Source organism: Pan troglodytes, chromosome 16 (assembly GCF_028858775.2).
Source record: "Pan troglodytes isolate AG18354 chromosome 16, NHGRI_mPanTro3-v2.0_pri, whole genome shotgun sequence".
NCBI lineage: Eukaryota > Metazoa > Chordata > Mammalia > Primates > Hominidae > Pan > Pan troglodytes.
This window is the reverse complement of record NC_072414.2, coordinates 83,277,543-83,303,275: the sequence shown is the minus strand read 5'-3', so window position 1 is coordinate 83,303,275 and position 25,733 is coordinate 83,277,543. Positions and strand designations below refer to the sequence as shown.

Genomic DNA, 25,733 nt, shown 5'->3' with positions numbered 1-25,733 from the left:
TTTATTGAGAGTTTTTAGCATGAAGGTTGTTGAATTTTGTCAAAGGCCTTTTCTGCATCTATTGAGATAATCATGTGGTTTTTGTCTTTGGTTCTGTTTATATGCTGGATTACATTTATTGATTTGCGTATATTGAACCAGCCTTGCAACCCAGGGATGAAGCCCACTCGATCATGGTGGATAAGCTTTTTGATGTGCTGCTGGATTCGGTTTGCCAGTATTTTATTGAGGATTTTTGCATCAATATTCATCAAGGATATTGGTCTAAAATTCTCTTTTTTTTTTGTTGTGTCTCTGCCTGGCTTTGGTATCAGAATGATGCTGGCCTCATAAAATGAGTTAGGGAGGATTCCCTCTTTTTCTATTGATTGGAATAGTTTCAGAAGGAATGGTACCAGTTCCTCCTTGCACCTCTGGTAGAATTCGGCTGTGAATCCATCTGGTCCTGGACTCTTTTTGGTTGGTAAGCTATTGATTATTGCCACAATTTCAGATCCTGTTATTGGTCTATTCTGAGATTCAACTTCTTCCTGGTTTAGTCTTGGGAGAGTGTATGTGTCGAGGAATTTATCCATTTCTTCTAGATTTTCTAGTTTATTTGCGTAGAGGTGTTTGTAGTATTCTCTGATGGTAGTTTGTATTTCTGTGGGATCGGTGGTGATATCCCCTTTATCATTTTTTATTGCATCTATTTGATTCTTCTCTCTTTTTTTCTTTATTAGTCTTGCTAGCGGTCTATGAATTTTGTTGATCCTTTCAAAAAACCAGCTCCTGGATTCATTAATTTTTTGAAGGGTTTTTTGTGTCTCTATTTCCTTCAGTTCTGCTCTGATTTTAGTTATTTCTTGCCTTCTGCTAGCTTTTGAATGTGTTTGCTCTTGCTTTTGTAGTTCTTTTAATTGTGATGTTAGGGTGTCAATTTTGGATCTTTCCTGCTTTCTCTTGTGGGCATTTAGTGCTATAAATTTCCCTCTACACACTGCTTTGAATGCGTCCCAGAGATTCTGGTATGTTGTGTCTTTGTTCTTGTTGGTTTCAAAGAACATCTTTATTTCTGCCTTCATTTCGTTATGTACCCAGTAGTCATTCAGGAGCAGGTTGTTCAGTTTCCATGTAGCTGAGCAGTTTTGAGTGAGATTCTTAATCCTGAGTTCTAGTTTGATTGCACTGTGGTCTGAGAGATAGTTTGTTATAATTTCTGTTCTTTTACATTTGCTGAGGAGAGCTTTACTTCCAAGTAGGTGGTCAATTTTGGAATAGGTGTGGTGTGGTGCTGAAAAAAATGTATATTCTGTTGATTTGGGGTGGAGAGTTCTGTGGATGTCTATTAGGTCCGTTTGGTGCAGAGCTGAGTTCAATTCCTGGGTATGCTTGTTGACTTTCTGTCTCGTTGATCTGTCTAATGTTGACAGTGGGGTGTTACAAGTCTCCCATTATTAATGTGTGGGAGTCTAAGTCTCTCTGTAGGTCACTCAGGACTTGCTTTATGAATCTGGGTGCTCCTGTATTGCGTGCATATATATTTAGGATAGTTAGCTCTTCTTGTTGAATTGATCCCTTCACCATTATGTAATGGCCTTCTTTGTCTCTTTTGATCTTTGTTGGTTTAAAGTCTGTTTTATCAGAGACTAGGATTGCAACCCCTGTCTTTTTTTGTTTTCCATTTGCTTGGTAGATCTTCCTCCATCCTTTTATTTTGAGCCTATGTGTGTCTCTGCACGTGAGATGGGTTTCCTGAATACAGCACACTGATGGGTCTTGACTCTGTATCCAATTTGCCAGTCTGTGTCTTTTAATTGGAGCATTTAGTCCATTTACGTTTAAAGTTAATATTGTTATGTGTGAATTTGATCCTGTCATTATGATGTTAGCTGGTTATTTTGCTCGTTAGTTCATGCAGTTTCTTCCTAGTCTCGATGGTCTTTACATTTTGGCATGATTTTGCAGCGGCTGGTACCGGTTGTTCCTTTCCATATTTAGCGCTTCCTTCAGGAGCTCTTTTAGGGCAGGCCTGGTGGTGACAAAATCTCTCAGTATTTGCTTGTCTGTAAAGTATTTTATTTTTCCTTCGCTTATGAAGCTTAGTTTGGCTGGATATGAAATTCTGGGTTGAAAATTCTTTTCTTTAAGAATGTTGAATATTGACCCCCACTCTCTTCTGGCTTGTAGGGTTTCTGCCGAGAGATCCGCTGTTAGTGTGATGGGCTTCCCTTTGAGGGTAACCCGACCTTTCTCTCTGGCTGCCCTTAACATTTTTTCCTTCATTTCAACTTTGGTGAATCTGACAATTATGTGTCTTGGAGTTGCTCTTCTCGAGGAGTATCTTTGTGGCATTCTCTGTATTTCCTGAATCTGAACGTTGGCCTGCCTTGCTAGACTGGGGAAGTTCTCCTGGATAATATCCTGCAGCGTGTTTTCCAACTTGGTTCCATTCTCCCCATCACTTTCAGGAACACCAGTCAGAAGTAGATTTGGTCTTTTCACCTAGTCCCATATTTCTTGGAGGCTTTGCTCATTTCTTTTTATTCTTTTTTCTCTAAACTTTCCTTCTTGCTTCATTTCATTCATTTCATCTTCCATTGCTGATACCCTTTCTTCCAGTTGATCGCATCGGCTCCTGAGGCTTCTGCATTCTTCACGTAGTTCTCGAGCCTTGGTTTTCAGCTCCATCAGCTCCTTTAAGCACTTCTCTGTATTGGTTATTCTAGTTATATATTCTTCTAAATTTTTTTCAAAGTTTTCAACTTCTTTGCCTTTGGTTTGAATGTCCTCCCGTAGCTCAGAGTAATTTGATCGTCTGAAGCCTTCTTCTCTCAGCTCGTCAAAGTCATTCTCCATCCAGCTTTGTTCCATTGCTGGTGAGGAACTGCGTTCCTTTGGAGGAGGAGAGGCACTCTGCTTTTTAGAGTTTCCAGTTTTTCTGTTCTGTTTTTTCCCCATCTTTGTGGTTTTATCTACTTTTGGTCTTTGATGATGGTGATGTACAGATGGGTTTTTGGTGTGGATGTCCTTTCTCTTTGTTAGTTTTCCTTCTAACAGACAGGACCCTCAGCTGCAGGTCTGTTGGAGTACCCTGCCGTGTGAGATGTCAGTGTGCCCCTGCTGGGGGGTGCCTCCCAGTTAAGCTGCTCAGGGGTCAGGGGTCAGGGACCCACTTGAGGAGGCAGTCTGCCCGTTCTCAGATCTCCAGCTGCATGCTGGGAGAACCACTGCTCTCTTCAAAGCTGTCAGACAGGGACATTTAAGTCTGCAGAGATTACTGCTGTCTTTTTGTTTGTCTGTGCCCTGCCCCCAGAGGTGGAGCCTACAGAGGCAGGCAGGCCTCCTTGAGCTGTGGTGGGCTCCACCCAGTTCGAGCTTGCCGACTGCTTTGTTTACCTAAGCAAGCCTGGGCAATGGCGGGCGCCCCTCCCCCAGCCTCGCTGCCGCCTTGCAGTTTGATCTCAGACTGCTGTGCTAGCAATCAGCCAGACTCCGTGGGCGTAGGACCCTCCGAGCCAGGTGCAGGATATAATCTCGTGGTGCACCGTTTTTTAAGCCCGTCGGAAAAGCACAGTATTCGGGTGGGAGTGACCCGATTTTCCAGGTGCCGTCCGTCACCCCTTTCTTTGACTCGGAAAGGGAACTCCCTGACCCCTTGCGCTTCCCAAGTGAGGCAATGCCTCGCCCTGCTTCGGCTCGCGCAAGGTGCGGGCACCCACTGACCTGCGCCCACTGTCTGGTACTCCCTAGTGAGATGAACCCGGTACCTCAGATGGAAATGCAGAAATCACCCGTCTTCTGCGTCGCTCACGCTGGGACAATTTTTTTTTTTTTTCTTTCGAGACACTCTCGCACTGTCGCCTGGGCTGGAGTGCAGTGGTCTGATCTCTGCTCACTGCAACCTCCACCTCCTAGGTTCAAGCAGTTCTCCTGCCTCAGCCTCCCAAGTAGCTGGGATTACAGGCGCCTGCCACCACACTCAGCTAATTTTTTGCATTTTTAGTAGAGACGGAGTTTCACTATGTTGGCCAGGCTGGCCTCAAACTCCTGACCTTGTGAGCCATCCACCTCGGCCTCCCAAAGTGCTGGGATTACAGGCATGAGCCACCACACCCGGCCAAAAATTTTAATTCTTATAAGTTCAAGAAAAACAGAATTAATGCATATGTGGGCCTTAGAAAATATACTCCAAAAGTTTGGCTCTTTGGGATGCCAAGTCCTTTGAACTAAAATAGGAAGGCTTCAGAAAGACACCTGAGAACAAAGGTCTCTCTCAGACCTTTTCTTGCCCACGCCCCCACCTCCCGGCCCCGTGTCTCTGATCTGCTTTCTTTCCTCAAGCGCAGGGAGGGACTCTTGGGAATTTTCTGACTATGGAAACTTCTTTCCAAAAGAAATGCAGTTGTCCTAAGAATCTCATCAAATAACCAGGAAAGATTAACCAGTGGAGAAAAGAGGAGACTAAAATGCTTCACCACACCCAGATAGGCTTTTCACCTATTCGTCTGAGAGCAACTCAGATAGACTGCCTGGGAGGCTTTATCTGCATAATAAAACAACCATTGTTCACAGTGAAGTTTTGCCCCTCACCTTGCCCAGAGCTCAGAGGAAATTTGTCCCAGACTATTGTTCTTTGGGCTCATTCATTTGCCCTAAAAATCATTCACTATTTATCTAAAATTACCTACATCCCCCAACTTTCCTCTCCCCTACGAAGAGAGGACTTAAGCCTCAACCTTCTAGCCATTCTTTGAGAGTCATATTTTGGGGAATCCCATGTCCATATCCCTGTTAATAATTTGTGTGCCTTTTTATTCTATTAATCTGTCTATTGTCAGTCATTTCAGCAAACTTCAGTAGGTGAAGAGGAAGCTTTTCCTCAACCTCTGCACATGTTTTAGATTGCCCATATATGATAATCAGCTATCATTACTGTTTTACAACCCTTGACACAGTCAAGTTAAGTTGTTAAGACAACAGAAAAATGTTCTCAAACGTGTAAGGGCTTAAAACACACAAACATACAGACACTACATTCTCTAGGAGTATCATCCTGGAAAAAAAAAAAACAACTTATTTTGAGGCACTGTAAATCTGATTGGAAGATTAATCTAAATTAGGAGCACAAAATTTTATAGTCTAGTGGAAAAGGATTGGTAGTTAGCATCATAACAAATTTAAATAACTCTAAATCATATAATTACAAATATGACTACAAAATGAAGCCAACAGAAATATTCATGAAAGATAAAGCATATAACATGAACATTATAATGTCATAATGATCACCTGGGTTCCAAGTTCCCAAATGGCCTTAGATGAAAATTCTAATCCCTCAAAGAAGCCAGAGAACAACTAGCCCTTTCCTCTGGGGCCCACAACTATGAGATATTTCCCAATTCTCCAGGCCACGGGATAGTGTTCAACAAAGAAAATCACTACAGAGATATGAATTCCACTTCTAGGCCTGCCCATAAAGCCTACCTTGCAATTCTCTTCTCTTTCTTCCCCATCCCCAGGCTGGAAGTGAATACCCAAGGCAGCTTTGGAAGTCCCCAGATGAAGACAGCAGGGCCATCCTCTGGATTGCTAGTTGACTGCAGGAAGCATGATCCACCCCACCCCACCTGTATTCCCCACTGTTGGAGGAACATTTTACATGACTGAAGCATAAAAAATGAATGAAGTATCTTTTTCTGCTAAGCCACTGGGGGCGATTGGATTTTAATTTGCTATAACGGTTAGCTTTACCTTAACTAATATAATATCCTACTCAAAATCTGGAAAAATGAGTGTCTTCGTCAAGAATATCACTATGCTCTGGGGGTTTCTGGGAACAGTTCTAATCCTTGGACCATCAGGATTTATGATCAGCTCTCCTGCAACTTCTCAAAGGTCACAGTAATGTCACAACCCATGACTCTTTTCTTTTTTTTTTTTTCCTCTGCAGTATTTCATTGGCAGTGAGGGGAAGGAAGAAAAGGCAAGAATTATACCTGCACGATAAAAGGAAAAAGGCATTTTATCAACTCCTCCCTTAAAAAAAAATCTGACATGTCTACATAGAAATTGAATCCACAAAGGAGTGGTAAAGAGGAGAAAAGAACATAATTTAATTTATTCTCAGCTAACAGGAAACTGAAATCCATACGGCTTTCCTCTCTCCTGCATGCAAGAAGGGTTGGAGAGCCACATCTGTGAGAAATATGTTTTATGTCAAACTGATTAGGAGAGTCAATATTAGACATAACCTCTTTCTCTTTAAGGGTAGGCAGGCACACTCCATTATCCATTTATTTCTCTGGTGGGGCTTAAAGGGAGGCCTTAATCAACTTGCCTTATAACCTAAAGGCATTTGGAAGAAAAATCTATATTTGTTTCCTTAGTCAGATTGCTGAAGCGTGAAATGGGATGTCTTGTCCTGCTGCCTTTGGTGAAAATGCCATATATTCTGTTTATTTATTTGGAGGGGGAAAACAGGAGATTTGTGGAAAACTTTTATATATTGCCCACTGGCTCTGAGTGATGTGGTTCAAATGGCTAGAGAAAGATAGACAGATGCTTTCACGCAGAAAAGACTCGTACAGCAACTTTTCCCTTAAAACACAGGAAGACAGCCATTGCAGTGGCATCAACGCTAGAACAAGAAAAATTGTTAAATTAGTTCATTTTCACCTAACTTCTTTGGGTATCTTAATTGGCAAGATTACAAACACAAACTACAAACATCATCTGAAAAGTGTCTCACGGCTGAATCAAAAAAAGGAAAATGCAGGCTGGTGAGGACCTACACAAAGACCCCAGTCTCAGGACTGGAGGCCTGCTGGAAGGAAATGTGGTGGAGAGGGAGAGGACAGAGGAAGAGCCTCCACTTGGGTTAACCTAGACCTAGCCTGGAGATACGTATAAAACTCTTCATAGAAGGGATTCTATCGAGCTGCTCTGTCTACCTAGGGAAGTATCTTTTCTCTGTGCCCTGTGTATAGCACATTGGCTGCCAGGAAGCTAAGAGAAGCAGGTTTAGAAAACTGATCATGGCAAAGCGGGGGATTACGCAGCAGACAGGGCCCACCCCGTGAGCTCACCACAACTATCATTACACTCTGGATGGCAAAACTTGTCCTGCTGCCTCTACTGACCCTGCATGCTGGATACTGGCCCCAGTGGCACTGCTGCAATTATCCTAACAGATCCTTCCTGATCGCAGCTTCTGTGCACCACTACCTAGGTCCCTATTCAAAGTCTAGGGTGAATACATTTGACTAATGAAGCCTGGGTCTTGTGCAATGCCCTACTGCTTGCCAGGGGGTAAATAAGGGAGTGTCTGGCCTTTGGACATTTAGAGTGGAGGGAAATTCAGCCTCCCAAAAAGATTTCAACTGGAGAATTCCCAAAACATAAGATCTCTAGCAACAGCCTGAAAAATGACAAAAGCTCCCTACAAGGGGACCATTCACTTGGCTCAACTGAACCAGGAGAAATCTTTGGGGAAAGAGGTAAAGTGGAGATGACAGTAAAAGTTCACAGACGAGAGTGACTCAAGTATAAGTGTTTCTGGGGAGATAATGGAGAAATGATGAGCTTATAAATCATTTAACTTAAATGTTCAGTGGAAGGAAAAAGCTCTATTTGAACTTAAAGTAAATATTGACAGTGGAAGATATTACAGGAATATAAATGCTATATTTATTTTAAAGGCTTGTTAACTAATAATAGAATATGAATTTCAGGATCCATATGATAGAATAAACATAGGAGTTGATGTTGGAAATCTATTATAAGAATTCTTGAGAATCTGAACAGGTCAGACAGCTCTCCAGAGCTGCAAGTTTACATGTTTATTAACAGAAATAGCAGATTATCTCAACACAGGAGGAAAAAAGTTCTAGATTCTGTCAGAGTCAGAAATTACTAAAAGACAGTTATATCTGCCCAGAAAAACACCCGTTTTGCTCTAGTTTGAATCAGTGTAAGTCCAAGCTAAGACTGGATATTCCCTCCATTCTTCCCATATAGAGCTAGGGCCTCCAATTTAAGTTCAGTAAACTGGAGGAGAAACACAAAAACGCAATGAGATTTTCTAAACCTCCAGGGTAGTCAGGAGCTGCATTTTTTGTATCTGGGACTATTCGAGGAAAAAAAAATCTGATTGGTAGCCACAACTTTTTCAAAGTGAAATTGCTTTTTTGTCTTGTTTTGTTCTTTAATTATAGAAATGAAGCACACCACCGGGCATGGTGGCTCTTGTCTATAATCCCAGTACTTTCGGAGGCCAAGGCAGGAGGATTCCTTGAGGCCAGGAGTTTGAGACTGGCCTGGGCAACATAGCAAGACTCTACATCTCCGAAAAGAAAAAAATAAATGACAGATTAATGGAAAGAAGGGAGGGAAAAAGCAAGGTAGGACAGATGGAAGGAAGGGAGGGAGGGAGGGAGGCAGGGATGGAGAGAGGGAGGGAGGGAAGGAGGGAGGAAAAGAGCCCAGTTGTAATCATTCAAAAAATGCCAAAAAGAATAAGGAAGAAGTCAAAATGACCTGAATTTTTGCCCCAAAGGAGGACAAAATTCAAATAATAGCTACCTCTTTCTTTACTCCTCTATTTATCTGCATAGAGAGCCACCTACCCTCCAACTCACACTTGAATACAAATATGTTTTTACCAATGGAAAGCTAATGCCAGACGCCAACACATTTTTGACCACTCTGGTAAAAAATAGCTCCACGTCTTTTCTTGGGCACCAGATTCCATTACTTCTTCCTACCTTCCTGGAGGCCCAGTATACCGCCCAGGTAGGAGGTCACCAACACCAGAAATACTTCACAAGGCACAGGCTCCAATGGAAGGTAAAAGCTCTTACATAGGCAGAAAAGCATTGAAGGTTATTCCTGAGTTATTCAAGGGAGCAGCCTTCCCGGTCAGCTCAAAAACACTGTTGAGTGCTGGTCTAAGTGCCCTGAGTTATAATTACTTTTATTGACCGCTATGCAACCATATTAACTGACTCCATATGTTTCTTTTTATTATTATTATTATTATTATTATTATAATACTTTAAGTTTTAGGGTACATGTGCACAACATGCAGGTTTATTACATATGTATACATGTGCCAGGTTGGTGTGCTACACCCATTAACTCGTCATTTAGCATTAGGTATATCTCCTAATGCTATCCCTTCCCCCCTCCCCCCACCCCACAGCAGTCCCTGGTATGTGATGTTCCCCTTCCTGACTCCATATGTTTCTTCATGACGACATTGTTTTGTACTTTTTTCAGGATTAGAATATTAATTCTAATTAATACAGAAAGTTGTAAGTTGAATATTTACAACTTGCAATTTTTTTTACTGGATCCTAGGTTATTATATACTACATTTATATGGGGAAATTGTATGGTTTCTCCTACAAGACTGCTTTAAAATTAATATCAATTATTGTATTATATAAAAATGATTTACCTTTTTCCAAAAATATTTTCTTACTTGATAGTGATTCATCATTTCACACTAAGATCAGAAATAAGACAAGGATGTGTTCTGTTATCACTCCTGTTAAACAAAATCCATCGCAATAAAGCAAGAGTAAGAAATGGAGAACAGATTAGAAAAAAATAGCTCTGTGTTATCCAAAAAGACATATTTATCTTCCCAAAGAAACCCACCAAAATGCTCCTAGAATTAATAAATTACTTTACTGAGGTTGCAGAATTACAAAAGTCAACCATTTTTCTAGATAGTGGCAATGAACAACTGGATTTCAAAATTTAAAGACAGTATCATTGATAATAGCATCTCCTGCCCCATTGAAATACTTAAATTCTAACAAAACGTGCTCAGGAATTATATACTATAAACTGCAAAACACTGCTCAAATAAATCATGGAAGATCTAATTAAGTATAGAGATATAACATATTCTTGGATTGAAAGGTTCAATGTGGCAAATATACCAATTCTCCCCAGTAAAGTCCTAACCAAAATTCCAGCAAGCATTGGGTAGATATCAACAAACTGATTCCAAAAAGCAAAACATACTAGAATAGCAAAATGATTCTGAAAGAGATTTAAAAAATGGAAGGATTTACACTACCCAATTTCAAGACTTTTATTTAAAATTTTTTTATTTTTTATTTTTTATTTTTATTTTTATTTTTTTGAGACAAAGTCTCACTCTATTGCCAGACTGGAGAGCAGTGGTGTGATCTTGGCTCACTGCAACCTCCACCTCCTGGGTTCAAGCAATTCTCCTGCCTCAGCCTCCTGAGTAGCTGGGACTACAGGCATGTGCCACCATGCCCAGCTAATTTTTGTATTTTTAGTAGGGATGGGGTTTCACCATGTTGGCCAGGATGGTCTCGATCTCTTGACCTCATGATCTGCCCACCTTGGTCTCCCAAAGTGCTGGGATTATTATAAAGATATAGGAATAAAGACAGTAGCAAAAGGATAGACACATAGATCAATGAAATAGAAGAGAAAGCCCCGAACTAGACCTACATAAATATAGTCAATTGATTTTTACACATTTTGTGTTGTTAACACTTGTAGTGATTGCCCTAGGTTTTATAATATACAATTTTAAATAACCTAAGTCCACCTTCAAATAAGAGTGTTGCCACACATGTAATGTAAGATCTTACAACAGTGTTTCCCAATTCTTTCTTCTCATCTTTTGCACTATCATTGTAACTCATCTTACTCTTACATACACCATAACCATATATATATGGTTATTATTACTTTAAACAGTCAAGTTACTTGTTATAGCAAGAAAAGATGATAAAGTATATTTTACAGCAAGAAATATGATAAAGCATATTTCCCTTCATTTATGTCCTGTATGCAGATCTAAGTTCCAAACAAATTCTTTGTTTGAAGAACTTCCTTTAATATTTCCAGTAAAGTAGGAAATATTACTGAACTTCCTCAGTTTATGTTGGTACACAAAAGTATTTATTTGTTTTTCACATTTGAAAGATATTTCTCCTGGATGTAGAAATCTGTTTTGACAGTTTTTTTCTTTCAACACTTTAAAAATCTCACTCCATTGTCTCTGGCTTGCATGGTTTCTGTTGAGACGTCTGCTGTAATTCTTGTCCTTATTCCTCCATAGTTACAGTAGGCCCCCCTTATCGTTGGTTCCACTTTCTGCTATGTCAGTTCCCCATGATAAAGCACAATAAGTTTTGTTGAGCTAACTTTGCTGTTTTAAAGAACACCCTTCATTTTGAGATGGTGCACGTCCTTTTCTCCTCCTCTCCCCCCTCCTTTCTTCTCACATCCTTTTAAAAATTAAATTGGGATGATATAAAATGTTAGAATTTATTTGTTATTTTGTTTTGTTTTTTCATATCCTTACTTGAGAAAATAACATTTGACAACCTAAAAAATATATATATATTTGGGGAAATAAATCACATTTACATAAATTTTATTATAGTATATTGTTATAATTGTTCTATTTTATTATTAGTTATTGTTATTAACCTCTTACTGTGCATAATTTATAAATTAAGCTTTACTGTAGAAATGCATGCATAGGAAAAAATCATAATACATATACTATATATGGGGTTTGGTGCTAGCTACAGGTTCAGAGATCCACTGAGGGTCTTTGAATGTATCCCTCACAGAAAAGGGGGGACTACATTAATGTGTGTTTTCCTCTGGTTCCATTCAAGAGTTTTATTTTATTTTTGGTTTTAAGCAGTTTAAATATGCCTATGTGTGTCGTTTGGTTTTGTTCTTGCATTATCTTATTTAGTGTTCTCTGAGATTCCTGGATCTGTAGTTTGGTATCTGCCACTAACTTGGAACAACTCTCAGCCATTATTTCTTCAAATATTTATTCTGCCTCATTCTTTTTTACTTTCCATCTGGTATTCCCAATAGGAACATGTGAGAAAGTTGTAATTGTCCCACGACTTTTCGATGCTTTTTTTGTTGTTGTTACTGTGTTATTTCCTAACTTTTTCCTTTTGGCATTTTAGTTAGGGTAATTTCTATTGACCTATCTTCAAGTTGACTGATCTTTGCTTTGGCCATGTCGAAAGCATTCTTTACTTCTGTTATTGTGTTTGGTTTTTAATGATATATCACAGTTGGACATATTTTGGGGGTACATATGATATTTTGATATATGTATATGATGCATAATGATCAAATTAGCACAATTGGGATATTCGTCACTTCAAACATTTATCTTTTCTTTGTGTGGGGAACATTACAATTCTTCTCTTCTAGCTACTTTGAAATGCATAATATATTATTATTAACTGCAGTGTCCCTACTGTACTATCAAATACTAGAATGTACTCCTTCTATCTAACTGTATCTTTGTACCCATTAATCACTCTCTCTTCATCCATTTCTAGTGCTGTCATTAATGCTCTCTTACAGCTTTCATCTCTCCACTGAAATTACCTGTCTGATCTTGTATATTGTCTATCTTTTTAACAGAGACTTTAACATATTAATTATAGTTCTATTAAATTCCCCATCCATTAATCCTATTATCTGTGTCATACCTGAGCTTCGTTCTGATGATAGTTTATCTTGTCACAGTGTATTTTTATTGCCATTTGATAAGGCTTATAAATTGTTGGAAGCTAGACATATTATATATGACAGCAAATACTGAGATAAGCACTTTTTAGAGATGAGCATGCATTTGCTTAAACTAGGCTCTAGTATGAGGGTTCGTGTTAACCTAGTCAGGAGCTGAGCTGTGTTTGAAGTTCATTGTTGCTATAGTTACCAGACTTGGAGTTTATTGTTGATAATGGACACCAGAGACTCCAAGTCCTTCCAGTGATACTTTATTTTTGTCTCTCTGATTGGCTTTGGGTATTTGCTTTGTACTGCTCACCAGAAATAATTTGCCTCTTACAGCTGTCCAGGCAAACTTCCCTATTATATTTTTACATGAGCTGGTTAGCATGCTGGTCATGTCGTGTTGGGGAGGAGAACAGCCTCTGACTCAGCATCAGACTTGAGCAGCTACTGGGAACCTAGTTTCAGGGGGGTGGCCTTCACAAGAGTTTCTGTCCTTCCTCCAAAAGTAGAACCTCTTTTGCTCCTGTCCCCACTCCTCAGCTGCAGTTGGTATCTGCCAGCATCCTCAGGCTATGGTTTTAACACCCTGTCCCCTGCAGAATGTGGCTTTTATTTTTTAGCTTAAGGGCAATAAAGAGATGTGTCTGGGCAGAGGTTTGGTGATTGTCTCTATCCTGCCCCCACCCAAGCTGCAATGAGATTCCACCACAGACTTGGCTACAAGCCTCGATAACCTTTCCCTGCAGACTAAACCTTTTGTTATATAGGAGAGATGGGAGACGGGCCTGTCTGAATTTCACATTGGCCACTGCTGTTTTCATCCCCTAACAACAAGCACCAGAGTTGGAAAGGCGACAGGGAGCTTTCCCTGAATCCTACCCCATCCTCCCTGTGAGTTATTGGAGAAAAGGCCTACACAGGGTAAAAACCTTCTGTATCTGCCTATATCTGCTGCCCTCAAGGGCTTTACCCTCTTCCTCTAGCCCACACTCAGGTTTTAGCAGTTTATTAAAAATTTCTGTTATTCTTAATCCATTGCTCCTTCTATAACAGAATACCTGAGACTGGGTAATTTATAAAGAACAGAAATGTATCTCTCACAGTTCTGGAGGCTGGAAGTCTAAGATCAAAGTACCTGCAGGTTGGGTGTCTCGTGAGGGCCATCTCTGCTTCCAAGATGACCCCTGTTGCTGCATCCTCTGGAGGAGACAACACTGTCCTCACATGGCAGAAGAAACAGAGGGCAAGAGAGCCTTACTAGTTTCCTTGAGGCTTTTCTTAAAGGCACTAATGACCTCCTAACGGCGCCACCTCCTAATAGTATCACATTGGTCATGAAGTTTTAATGTATGAATTTTAAGGGCACACATTCTGACCACAACATAGTTTAGTCTCCTAATCTGTTTATATGGCATCCATAGTTGTGTGCCCCAGGCACACACAGGCTTGGGTCCTATTTCACTCCGTAGGCCCCTTTATCTCTCCAGAATTCAATTTAGTTGCCCGCTCTGTCATCTCTGATGTTTTTAAGAAAAGTTAATTTTCCATTTTCCTAGCTTTTTCTTCTTGTAGGATTGAAGTGACTTTTTTTTCAAGCTGTCTACATCTCCAGACAAAAACCAGAAGCCAGGTCAATTGATTTTTGACAAGGTGCAAAGGTAATTTAATGGAGAAAGGATAGGTTTTTCAATAAACAGGACTGGGACCAGTGGGGATCTATATGCAAAATGTGAACCTTGATACATACCTCACAACTTTACAGAAATGAACTCAAAATAGATTGTAGACCTAAATATAAAATGGTAAGAAAATAAAACTTCTCATAGGAAAACACAGGCAAAAAAAAAAATGTATGTCCTTTGTTTTGGCAGTGAGCGTTTAGGTAGGACACTAAAGCATGATTCGTAAAGAAAAAATTACAAATTAGACTTTACTAAAATTAAATACGTTGCTCTACAAAGATATGCAGATGACAAAATAGGCATATGAATATGTGCTCAACATCACAGGTATTAGGAAAAAGCAATCTGAAACCATGAGATACTATTATATACATATTAGAATCACTAAAATAAAGAAAACTGATGATACTGAGCACTAAGGAGTATGCAGAGCTACAGGAACTCCCATTCATTGCTGGGAGAATGAACAATTATACAGCCACACTGGAAGTTTGACAGTTTAACTTTTTCAGCATACTCTTGCCATACAACCCAGCAATGCCACCCTTAGGTATTTACTTCATTTACTAAAGTGAATCAAAAATGTATATCCGTACTACCACTTGCACTCAAATGTTTATAGTAGGTTTATTCATAATCACCAAAAACTGAAAACAACCCAGATGTCATTCAATGGATTAATGGATAAACAAACTCTAGTACATCTACTCAGTAATAAAGGAACAATTGATACACAATTGTCTAGCAAGTATATGAAGTGAAAAAACCTTGAATGCATTTTGCTAAGTCAAAGAAGCCAGATCCAAAAGGCTACCTATTGTGTGATTACATTTATATGATATTCTGGAAAAGACAGAGCTATAGATATGAAAAAAAAATTAAAAAAAAAAACAGATCAGTGGATGGGGGAGGGAGGATTGACTACAAATGGCCACACAAGGAAATTTTCAGGAAGATTAAACTATTAACATTAGCAGAAGCTGGGTCATGGGTATACAGAACTCTCTGAACTACCTTTGCAATTCTTTGGTAAATCTAAAATTGATTTTTTAAAACAAGTTTGAAAGCAAACAGTAAGTCTTAGCTCTGTAACTGATGAGAAATAAAATAGAAGAATTTTTTTTTCACATAACAGACTGAATTGTAGAATGAGAAACTCAAAAGATAGCTAGCTTAACTAACTTATACCTTAAAATTTACAGAGCATTAAAGCATTAATTGCCAGTTTTTAAGAACTCATCGTGATTCATGATCTATTTAAATAACAGGAAGAAATAAGGAATAAAGTATCTATCTTTTGAAAAATGAAATAAAAGTAAACATAGGAACATGGATATTTATTCTAGAACCAGAAAATTGTTTCGTATGAAAAGAGTAATACTCTTCACTAATTCTTATATCAGTTTACTTCAAAAGTGTACAAATCTAGAGAACTTAAAATAGTCTGATTTTTTTCTTGTAGATTAAGTGAATAAAATAATCAAGTGCTCTGAAAATAAAAATTTGGGATGTGTTGTAACTTGCGTATGTTGACAAATATGTTACATTATTTCTGTAATCAATGTGTCCCATTCAACCAGGCTAGGAAACACAATGAGGTTAAAGCTATTTTAAAATTCAAATGAAATGACTCATTCTTTGCAGCCTGTTGGCCCCATTTCTTGTTGAAAGAAGGTTTTTCTTGCCTCTCTGGGATCCTTCTGGGTGTGATATTAGGTTGGTGAAAACATATTTGCGGGTTTTGCATTGTTGAAATTTGCCATTTGATATTAGGATACATTCTTAAATAAGTGTGGTTATGTTATAAGTCATTTTAATGGGCATTTCTCTATTTTTTTTTTGCCAATGACTTATTAATTGCTGTTTATTTTATATTTATTTTAGACTATGGAAATGATGTTAGGCAAAAAGCAAACTCGAGCAATTTTCTTATTCGAGTTTGAAATGGGTCATAAAGCAGTGGAGACAACTCATAGGATCAACGACGCATTTGGTCTAGCAACTGCTAACAAACGTACAGTGGAGTGGTGGTTCAAGAGGTTTTGCAAAGGAGACAAGAGCCTTGAAGATGAAGAGCTAGTGGCCAGCCATTGGAAGTTGAAAAGGACCAATTGAGAGTAATCATTGAAGCTGATCCTCTTACAATTACACCAGAAGTTGCTGAAGCAATCAACGTCAACCATTCTATGGTCATTTGGCATTTGAAGCAAATTGGAAAGGTGAAAAAGCTTGATAAGTGGATGCCTCATGAGCTGAGCAAAAATTTAAAAATTGTCATTTTGAAGTGTCATCTTCTCTTATGCTACACAGCGACACGAACCATTTCTTGATTGGATTGTGACATGTGAAAAAATGTGGCTTTAACACAACTCCAAAGACCACCTCAGTAGTTGGACTGAGAAGAGGCTCCAAAGCACTTCCCAAAGCCAAACTTGCAGGAAAAATAGGTCATGCTCCCTGTTTGGTGGTCTGCTGCCTGTCTGATCCACTACAACTTTCTGAATCCTGGTAAAACCATTACATCTGAGAAGTATGCTCAGCAAATCAATGAGATGCACCAAAAATTGCAACGCCTACAGTAGGCATTGGTCAACAGAGAGGGCCCAGTTCTTTTCCATGACAACACCTGACCATACATCACACAACCAATGCTTCAAAACTTGAATGAATTGGGCTACAAAGTTTTGCCTCATCCACCATATCACCTGACCTCTCGCCAACCAACCACCACTTCTTCAAGCATCTCAACAACTTTTTGCAGGGAAAATGCTTCCACAACCAGCAGGATGCAGAAAATGCTTTCCAAGAGTTGGTCAAATCCCAAAGCATAGATTTTTATGCTACAGGAATAAACAAACATACTTCTCTTTGGCAAAAATGTGTTGACTGTAATGGTTCCTATTTTGATTAATAAAGATGTGTTTGAGCCTAGTTATAATGATTTAAAATTCACAGTCCAAAAGTACAATTACTTTTGCACCAACCTAATACCTCTCAGTCCTGCAGCCTTTGTCCATCCTAGGTCCTAGGACCTTTAAAAGAGGAAACTAGACACCTGTGCCACCTGCCCAGGAGTTGACTGATTTTCAGCTCTGGTTGCTGTCACTGTCAACTAGTGCCCTTCTTGAAACAGGTAATACAACCACTCTGGTGCCATTCTTGTTCCCTGGTTAACAGTCTAAGTCAGTGGTTCTCCACAAGCAGCCCCCTGGCCAGCAGCATCACCACCTGCAAGCTTCTTCCAAATACAATTTCCTGAGCCCCATTCCAAGACCTACTGAGTCAGAAACTACCTGGTAGAGCCCAGTCACCTGTTTCATCAAGGCCCCCAGGTAATTCTGATGCACACCATGCTACAGTCGAAGAACCACTGAACTCTGGTGACCTGGACACAGGCACATACAAAACATTAAGGACCCAAAGGTCAGGCCTGAAACAAACGCCTTCAGGGGCCAGGGCTTCCCCCGCACTGCTGGTCTGCCACTGCACTCTCTGGCTATGGAAATAAAAGAGAAAACTGGTCTCTCCTTCAAAATCAAGTTTAACTATGGTAGCTCCACATCATGGTAGGCTTGCTCTTGCCATATGATTCTTTTGTTACACACACACACACACACACACACACACACACACACACACACACGGAGTAACTTCCCCCAAAAAATGCCATTAAGATCAAGGGATCCAGAGGGTTTGTTGTTTTATTTGAGACAAGGTCTCAATCTGTCACCCACGCTGGAGTGCAGTGGTGTAATCACAGCTCACTATAGCCTCCACCTCCTGGGCTCAGGTGATCCTCCCACCTCAGCCTCCCAAGTAGCTGGGACTACAAGTGTGTGCCACCACACCCAGCTAGCTTTTTTGTATTTTTTGTAGAGATGAGGTTTTACCCTGTTGGTCAGTCTGCTCTCGAACTCCTGGGCTCAGGTGGTTCGCCTGCCTCAGCTTCCCAGAATGTTGGGATTACAGGTGTAAGCCACCTTGCCTGGCCAGTTTTGTCTTAAAAACACACACACACACACAAAAAAAACAAACAAAAACAACAACAACAACAAAAAAACACAGGCTGTGCCTAGAACTCCCCTCTCTGTCAACCTCATCATCTGAAGAATAGATTCAGTATCCCAACTTGAACCCCAAGGTCCATCCTGAATTTCTCTCCCAGACAAGTGACTCCCAGGCTGGAAAATTCTCTGAATTTCTCTGAAAATGTATGTACACATTTTAAACTATTTTTTTTCTTACAACTTAGAAAAATGTCAATAAAAAAATTGGCACTGCTTTCTGGCCACTACAATGTTACTATCTGGTGTTGTTTGAGAAGCAGCAACACGGAAGCAGCTTTCTGATTTCATACTGAAATTCTGAAATTAGAGCACAACCCATCTCAAAGCCAGAAGGGCTGCATATGAACTGTGGGCTCACCTCTCATTGCTCATCATCACTCTGCTGTAAAGACAAAGTGACATCACAGCAGGTGGCCTCTGTTTTTCATGGCAAAAAGCCATGGGGAGCCTCTGACATCCTGGGTAAACTGAGGTCACTAAAGCACCCATCTAGGGGAGTAGTGCTTTCAGGAGCTTCCCTGGTGATCAGCACATACCACATTATAATTTCAGTGAATGATTTTGTGAGCCACAGGCCCCAGCCCTCTCCTGTTTCAAGTCAGACGAATATAATAGCATCTTGCACGGCCCAGCACGTTGAAGCTTAGCACATCCCCGTGCTAAGTCCAGCCCACGGAACCATGAGCCAGAAAGTCTGGGTTCAACACCTACCTCTCTACTTGTGTTCTCTTCCTCAAATCACTCAACCTTTCTCACTCTGCTTCCTCATTTATTGAGAGTGGTGATGCCTCTGTGGCTGGGCAATGGTGAGGATAAATGAACGATGTGGAAGAATGTCTTGGTGAGTACTGAGGTGCTGTATATATGTAAGAATTGATCATTACTCCTCAAGATCAAAGAGCATGCTGTCTATCGTGTCTTGACTGGTCATGGTCAGAGGTCCCAAGCCCCGTATTGTTCACATCCATTAAAGATCCTCTTGTGATTTGGCCTCCTGGTGATGATATAGGAGTTAAGAAGAAATTACTTAGGCAGATAGCAAGGGGATGGGAGTCCTCAGTAAGGCTTTTCTTTTTAATGAAAAGCAGCCCCAAATCATTTTCTAACAAAGAGCAGCCTGCAAGCTGGGAGCTTGCACGGGTGAATGCCGGCAGGAACTGAGGACCAGACATTTTCAAAATGGCGGCTCCACAGTCCCTTCTCTCCCAGCCACGTGTACTGTAAAGGAGCAGACAAGATGTCCCCATCAACTGGAAAGCCCATTTGCATAAGATTAGGGTGAGGCAACAAGCCTTCCTGACTAGACGTCATACCTGACCGAACCAATCTGTGAGCCCTATGTAAATCAGACACACCTTCTCCAGCCTGCCTACAAAATCTGCTGTGGTTCACTGCCTCCCCCCTTTTTCAGATGTCTCTCTGTCTCTCTCTCAAGGAGATGCTCTCCTCTCTCCTTTCTTCTATTAAACTCTCCACTCCTTAATCCACCCACATGTGTCTGTGTCCTGAATTCTTTCTCAGTGTGCGACAGTGAACCCCAGGGTATATACCCCAGACAGCGTAGCCGCTTCCCTGGGAGACTGGTACTCTTATGTGAAAGGTCAATGTTCAAATTGTTTCCGTGATGCTTGTTCCTGAATTGGTTGCCGTCTCCTCGCTCATTTGAGTCTCTTGGCTAAGAACACATTTACTTTCACTCCACCTTGCAGCCCAGGACTCCAGCAGCGTCCCCTGCATTGCCTGTTCACTGGGGGATTGCCACCTAGAAGATGGCATGACAGTGAGGCTTCCACTGCCTCTCCCTGCTTCTCTGCCCTTCTCCAAGCTGTCCTTAGCTCTCTGGAGCCTCAGAGAACAGAAGAGAGGATTAAACACTTAGAATTATCCCTTCTAATCTCCACCTGTCCATTAAATCCCTCTGTGCCTCTTGGGCCACTGACTCAGCTTCTCTGGGCTTCAGGTCTCAAAACTGATTAGAGATAATGTCACCAGTGAACATTCTCAGGACTTTGTAAAGTTGAACTTATAAAATGTAGAGCATGTAAGATGACAAGGGCCTTAGGAGGACTGCAGAAATCTGGCCAGTGGAATTTGTAGCATGCCAAATTGAAACTCACTTCTTGAGCATTTTATGTGTACAGCAAAACATTACATGTTTTCAGCCTCAAATCAAAATCTGAACATTTCTTCCTGGAAGTCCTAGCCAGAGCAATCAGGCCAAAGAAATAAAGGGCATCCAAATTGGAAAAGAGGGAGTCAAACTATCTCTGCCAATGATATGATCTTATACCTAAAAACCCTAGTGACTCCTCCACATGACTCCTAGATTTGATAAATGAATTTAGCAAAGTCTCAAGTTACAAAATCAATGTACACAAATCAGTAGCACTGCTATACACCAACAATGACCCAGCTGAGAATCAAATCAAGAACTCAATCCCTTTTACAATAGCTACAAGAAAATAAAATTCCTAAGAATATACTTAATCAAGTAGGTGAAAGAACTATAAAATACTGCTGAGAGAAATAACAGATGACACAAGCAAATGGAAATATGTCCCATGCTCATGGACTGAAAGGATTAATATCATGAAAATGACCATACTTCCCAAAACAATTTACAGATTCTGTGCAATTCCTATCAAAATACCAATGTCGATTTTCACAGAATTAGAAAAAGTAATCATAAAATTCATGTGAAACCAAAAAGAGCCCAAATAGCCAAAGCAATCCTAAGCAAAAAGAAGAAATCTGGAGGCATTATATTAGCTGACTTCAAATTATATTGTAAGGCTATAGTAATCAAAAGAGTATGGTACTGGTATAAAGGTAGATACATAGACTGTGAAATACTACTCAGCCATAAAAAGAATGAAATAATATCTTTTGCAACAACTAGGATAGAACTGGAGGCATTTATTCATTTTTTTGACATTTAAAAAATATTTAATCCACAAAATAACAAACTCATTGCATATAAACACACAATTGTCTTCATGAAGAATAACTATGGTTTTTGACCAAGTGCTCACAATTACCTATTACTTATCCACAGAACTTTCATTGACCAAATTTTAATCAGGCTTCTCTCCTCCCCATGGGCCCCTAAACTTTGGCTTGCCCCTAAGTTTCAGCAAGCCCTAAAGCACTAAGTTGTGAAACATCCTCCCTTAAAAGCTCCTTCTGAGACCTGGCTAACCACAAAAGAAACATTTCTTGTTGAAGTACCTGATTTCGCCACCTGTTCACCTGCCTGCTTGCCCTCCTCCACCACATAGTCCCTGTCATCTCTGCTTACTCTTCCCTATATACAAAAAAAAAAAACAAAAAACACCTTTTTTCTGTTTGATTTTAAGACACTTGTCCATCCTGAAGTCAAAGCATTCTCCTTATTGCAGTCATCTTTCCAAATAAAGTCTCTCCTTATCTAAGTCTGGTGTTGTTTCTATGTGGCATTTTTAAAATTTATTTTACTTTAAGTCTGGAATACAAGTGCAGGACATATAGGTTTGTTACATGATGGAGGCCATTATTCTAAGTGAATTAACCCAGGAATGGAAAACCAAATACCATATGTTCTCACTTATAAGTGGGTGCTAAGCCATGGGTACACAAAGGCACACAGAGTAGTATAATGGACATTGGAGACTCAGAAGTGGGGAGGATGGGAGGGAGGCGAGGAATGAAAAACTACCTATTGAGTACAATGTACACTACTCACATGATGGGTACACTAAAACCCCAGATTTCACCACTAAACAATTCACCCACATAACCAAAAATCACTTGTACCCCTAAAGTTATTGAAATAAAAAACCTAAAAAATTAAATATTTCTTCCTTTTAAATTTTCTCACAGCATTTGATCTATAGGATAGATGAAACCACATCTATTTGAACAGTTATGAAAATGAGATATTTATTTGAACATTTGTAAGGAACAATGAGGTTATACTTATGTAAGTATTCAAATATTATTTGGGCAGCATCTCGGTGGAGCTGCTCAGGATTCAAAGATGAATGAGAAACATTCACCACAAATGAGGAATTAGCCAGATGGTGGTGGAAACAGGTTGTTATGAACTGAATGTGACTCCTCCCAAAATTCATTTGTTGTAGCCCTAACCCCCAAAGTGATGATATTTGAATGTGGGGTCTTTGGGAGGTGATTAGGTTGAGATGATGTCGTGAGAGTAGGGCCCGCGTGATGAGGTTAGTGTCCTTATGAGAGGAAGAAGAGACCAAAGCTCTCTCTCTCCCATATCGTGTGAGCACATGCCAAGGAGATGGTGCTCTGCAAGCCAGAAGGAAGGCCCTCACCAAGAACCCAACTACATGAGCACCTTGGTCTTGGACTTCCAGCCTCTATAACTGTGAGAAAATAACTTGTCTGATGCTTAAGCCACCCAGTCTGTGTTTTGTTACACAGCCTGAGCAGACTTAACATGCAGTTACATAAAATGTAGTGTATTACTGCAACTGGGTGGACATAGCTATACCTCAGGTATATGTAGAGGCAATGGGAAAACAAAGTAAGGAACAACTTTCTTGCTCAGGGGTGGCCACAAGTAGCTTCATCAAGGAGGTAATATTTAAACTGAGACTTGAATTCATTGATTTATTGACTATTTATTACATATTCATTGAATGTTTACTATGCACTTGGTGCTGTTCTGAGTGGTAAGATTATAGCAGTAAACATATACATTAAACACTTTGTCCTTACGCAGTTCACTTCTAGGGGAGGTGAAGTCATAATGCAATCAGTTACGCAAGGAATGAGATGCTTCAGTCATCTGGAGGGTGAGGTGTCTGACAGGAATGGTAAGAAACAAGGCATTGTTTCAATGGTAAGAAAGGACCAGATTGCGATGGGCCTTCTTTCAGGCCCTTAGGGTTTATTTTCTTGATGGCAAATTTGCAAAGGTTGGATTTGCTTGATGGTGCTTAGGTTTGTAATGCTGGAGTTATGGCTGCAAGACCTCTTTTCATACTGAAATTCCTTTGGGAAAAGTCATTTGTATTTGCAAGTCTGCAACTGCATCCCAACCCTTGTTCTTTACCAAAACTTTTGTTATAAATGTCACAGTTGTGGAGTTTATTAGGAGTGGAACCCTCATCATAGAGCAGGATAAACTGTGCTGTGCACAGTTATTTTAGGAGCAAGTAAGCCGAGCTGCATGCTGGTTGTTACACCACCAGACTGTGAGCCTAAGAGCAGAAACTGTTTCATAAATTGATCATTGAATTGTAGGCATGAAGCCTGATGCCTGGTACATAGTAGCTGATCAACAATTAGCATAAAATATATTAGGGAGTTTGCCAATTCTGTTGCATGTGATAATTATTCCATTTCAGTACAGCTGTTTACTTACTTTTATTAATTTTAAATATACTGTATACCAGCAATGTTCTAGAAATCATTTTAGGCAACCACTCTACTTTCAAGAAAAGCATGTAAAACATAAAGCATGATCCCTATAGTATTAATCTCACCCATGCCTTCTATCTCCTGCTTACACAGAAATTTCCGTTCATTAAGACTACAGGGCTCCCTGTGGGAGAATTTATGCTGACAACTAAGATTTTAGAATCCAATAAAAGAGATAACAATCTCAAATGAAACTAAAAAACTGTACAAATGAAAACACACATTTAAAAAGTAGCTTGAATGACCATTTAGAACAGGGGCCCGTGCAGCCCAGGCTTGGACTGGAGTCACTCTCACAGACCAGCCATGAAAAATAATCAACACATGGCCAGACTTGTCTCCCATCTTCAGGTGAATCTGAAAGGGGATGCAATGAATAACCACAGCAGTGCCTCTCACTACTCTCTTCCCCTTGCCTCTTCCTCCCCATCTTTGTCTCCTGGCTCAGTGACCCCAAGGTTTCCCCACCCCTTTTCCCATGATCCCCCCAAATCCCCCCCCAGCCCACCAGTGCCTTGTTTTTGGCCTCTTGCAGCTTTCTTCCCGTCTTTATTGTTTTTCCCCACAGATAATTTCTGTTCTTTCCAAAGCAACGCTCACCCTCACATTTCCAGTTTTGTCTTTACTTCCCCATTGCTCCAGTTACTGCAGCCAGAGTCCAGACACCAGACTGTGAGGCCCAGCATCTAAGGTGGCAGCTGCAGAGGGCCCCTGGCTTGAGGTCCAAGCAGGATTCTCTTCATTGTGCAGAGAAGAGGTAAAGATAACAAACACTTGTCATAGAAAACATTTTCCTTTAGCCCTATCACCTATGCAGAGCTGTTTTACTTGCTGAAACTGTCCCAATATCTATTGGAAGAAAATTTTTTTTTAAATTACCTTTTTAAAAAAATATTGTCACTCCTTAAAAGATGCTCTCCAAATAAGGCATAACTGTAATGAAATCCAAACACCAAAACTGATGTGAGACCAAATAAACATAGAGGCAGGGGGAATTCTGAGCCAAGAACAAGGAAGCTAAGAAAACAAAAGGTGGTTGAAAATAAGGCCCGGAGGTCAGGGAGGCCCAGGTTCAAATCCAGAACCCAGAACTTAACATGGGTGGGATTTGGGACTTGTCATGCAATAGTGCTAAAAGCCTCTGTGTCTTTGCTGTAAAAATAATAGACTAATCTTAAACTCTTAAAGGCATGAAAGAGAAAGTGGTTAGCAAAGAGTTCAGTCCAAACTAAGTGCTCCTTGAATGTTAGTTATTATGATGATCGTGTGTATTATAGTCAAACCTCAACTCTAGGCCTGTTTATTTCCAGAACATCAGGTTTTGCATGCATTAATGTTATAGAGTGTTTCGTATTTTTTGTGAGACCTTCAATTCTTATTATAAAGTTTCTTATTTTTCCCCATTGTTTTATACTTAGATATCACAGCTTATTCTACAATGTATTCTTGGAGTTTTCTATAAGCCTTAAAATAACGGAGATGATTTCAAGTTGCCATCTAGTGGAATACCATATATGAGGTTATTGTCATATGAGCACATACATCCACACACACACACACAAACACTTAAATACATATGTGTGTGTGTGTGTATTCTTTAAGCCTTAGTTTGCATTATTATTTTAAGTCACCAGCTTCCAGCCAGTTCTCTGACAGTGTCATCATGACAGACAGGCTGAGCTAAGTCCTTTCTAAGGGTGTGCTGGAGGATTTCATATACATTTTTCTATTTATAAAACACTAGTGAAACAATAAGCTATACTCCAGGCAGCCTGAGGAAGTCTTATGAAATTGTTATGATTTGTTTGTGAGATAGAGGACAAATTCCATGGTAATCTTCACCGAATTTTAATAAGGGTGAAAGGAAGACTTAATTAAGGAGTTCTTTGTGGCTTTTTTTAAAAAAAAAAAAAAACACAGCCTCTGCAAGCACTTCCCCATGGCGTCTTATCGCTATAGTACAGACACAGTTGCATCTTTATCGTGTGCGGCAGGGGCTGAGGCACAGAGACACATAAAA

At 40.0% G+C, this 25,733-nt stretch overlaps 2 long non-coding RNA genes across 2 annotated transcripts in view; one reads left to right on the top strand and one right to left on the bottom strand.

Moving 5' to 3' along the window:
- Positions 1 to 5,311: 5,311 nt before the first annotated feature.
- On the top strand, positions 5,312 to 17,158 carry LOC129137253 (uncharacterized). The gene is made up of 3 exons (XR_008539684.1): positions 5,312 to 7,478; positions 8,196 to 8,381; positions 16,101 to 17,158. It is a non-coding gene; the product is annotated as an uncharacterized LOC129137253 (long non-coding RNA).
- Positions 9,603 to 25,733, bottom strand: part of LOC134808562 (uncharacterized) — a 31,564-nt gene continuing 15,433 nt past the window's right edge. The window contains exons 3-4 of the long non-coding RNA XR_010151815.1: positions 14,984 to 15,074; positions 9,603 to 11,261 (exon numbers count right to left, since the gene is read on the bottom strand). This is a non-coding gene — a long non-coding RNA (uncharacterized LOC134808562). The remainder of the gene's footprint in view (positions 11,262 to 14,983; positions 15,075 to 25,733) is intronic.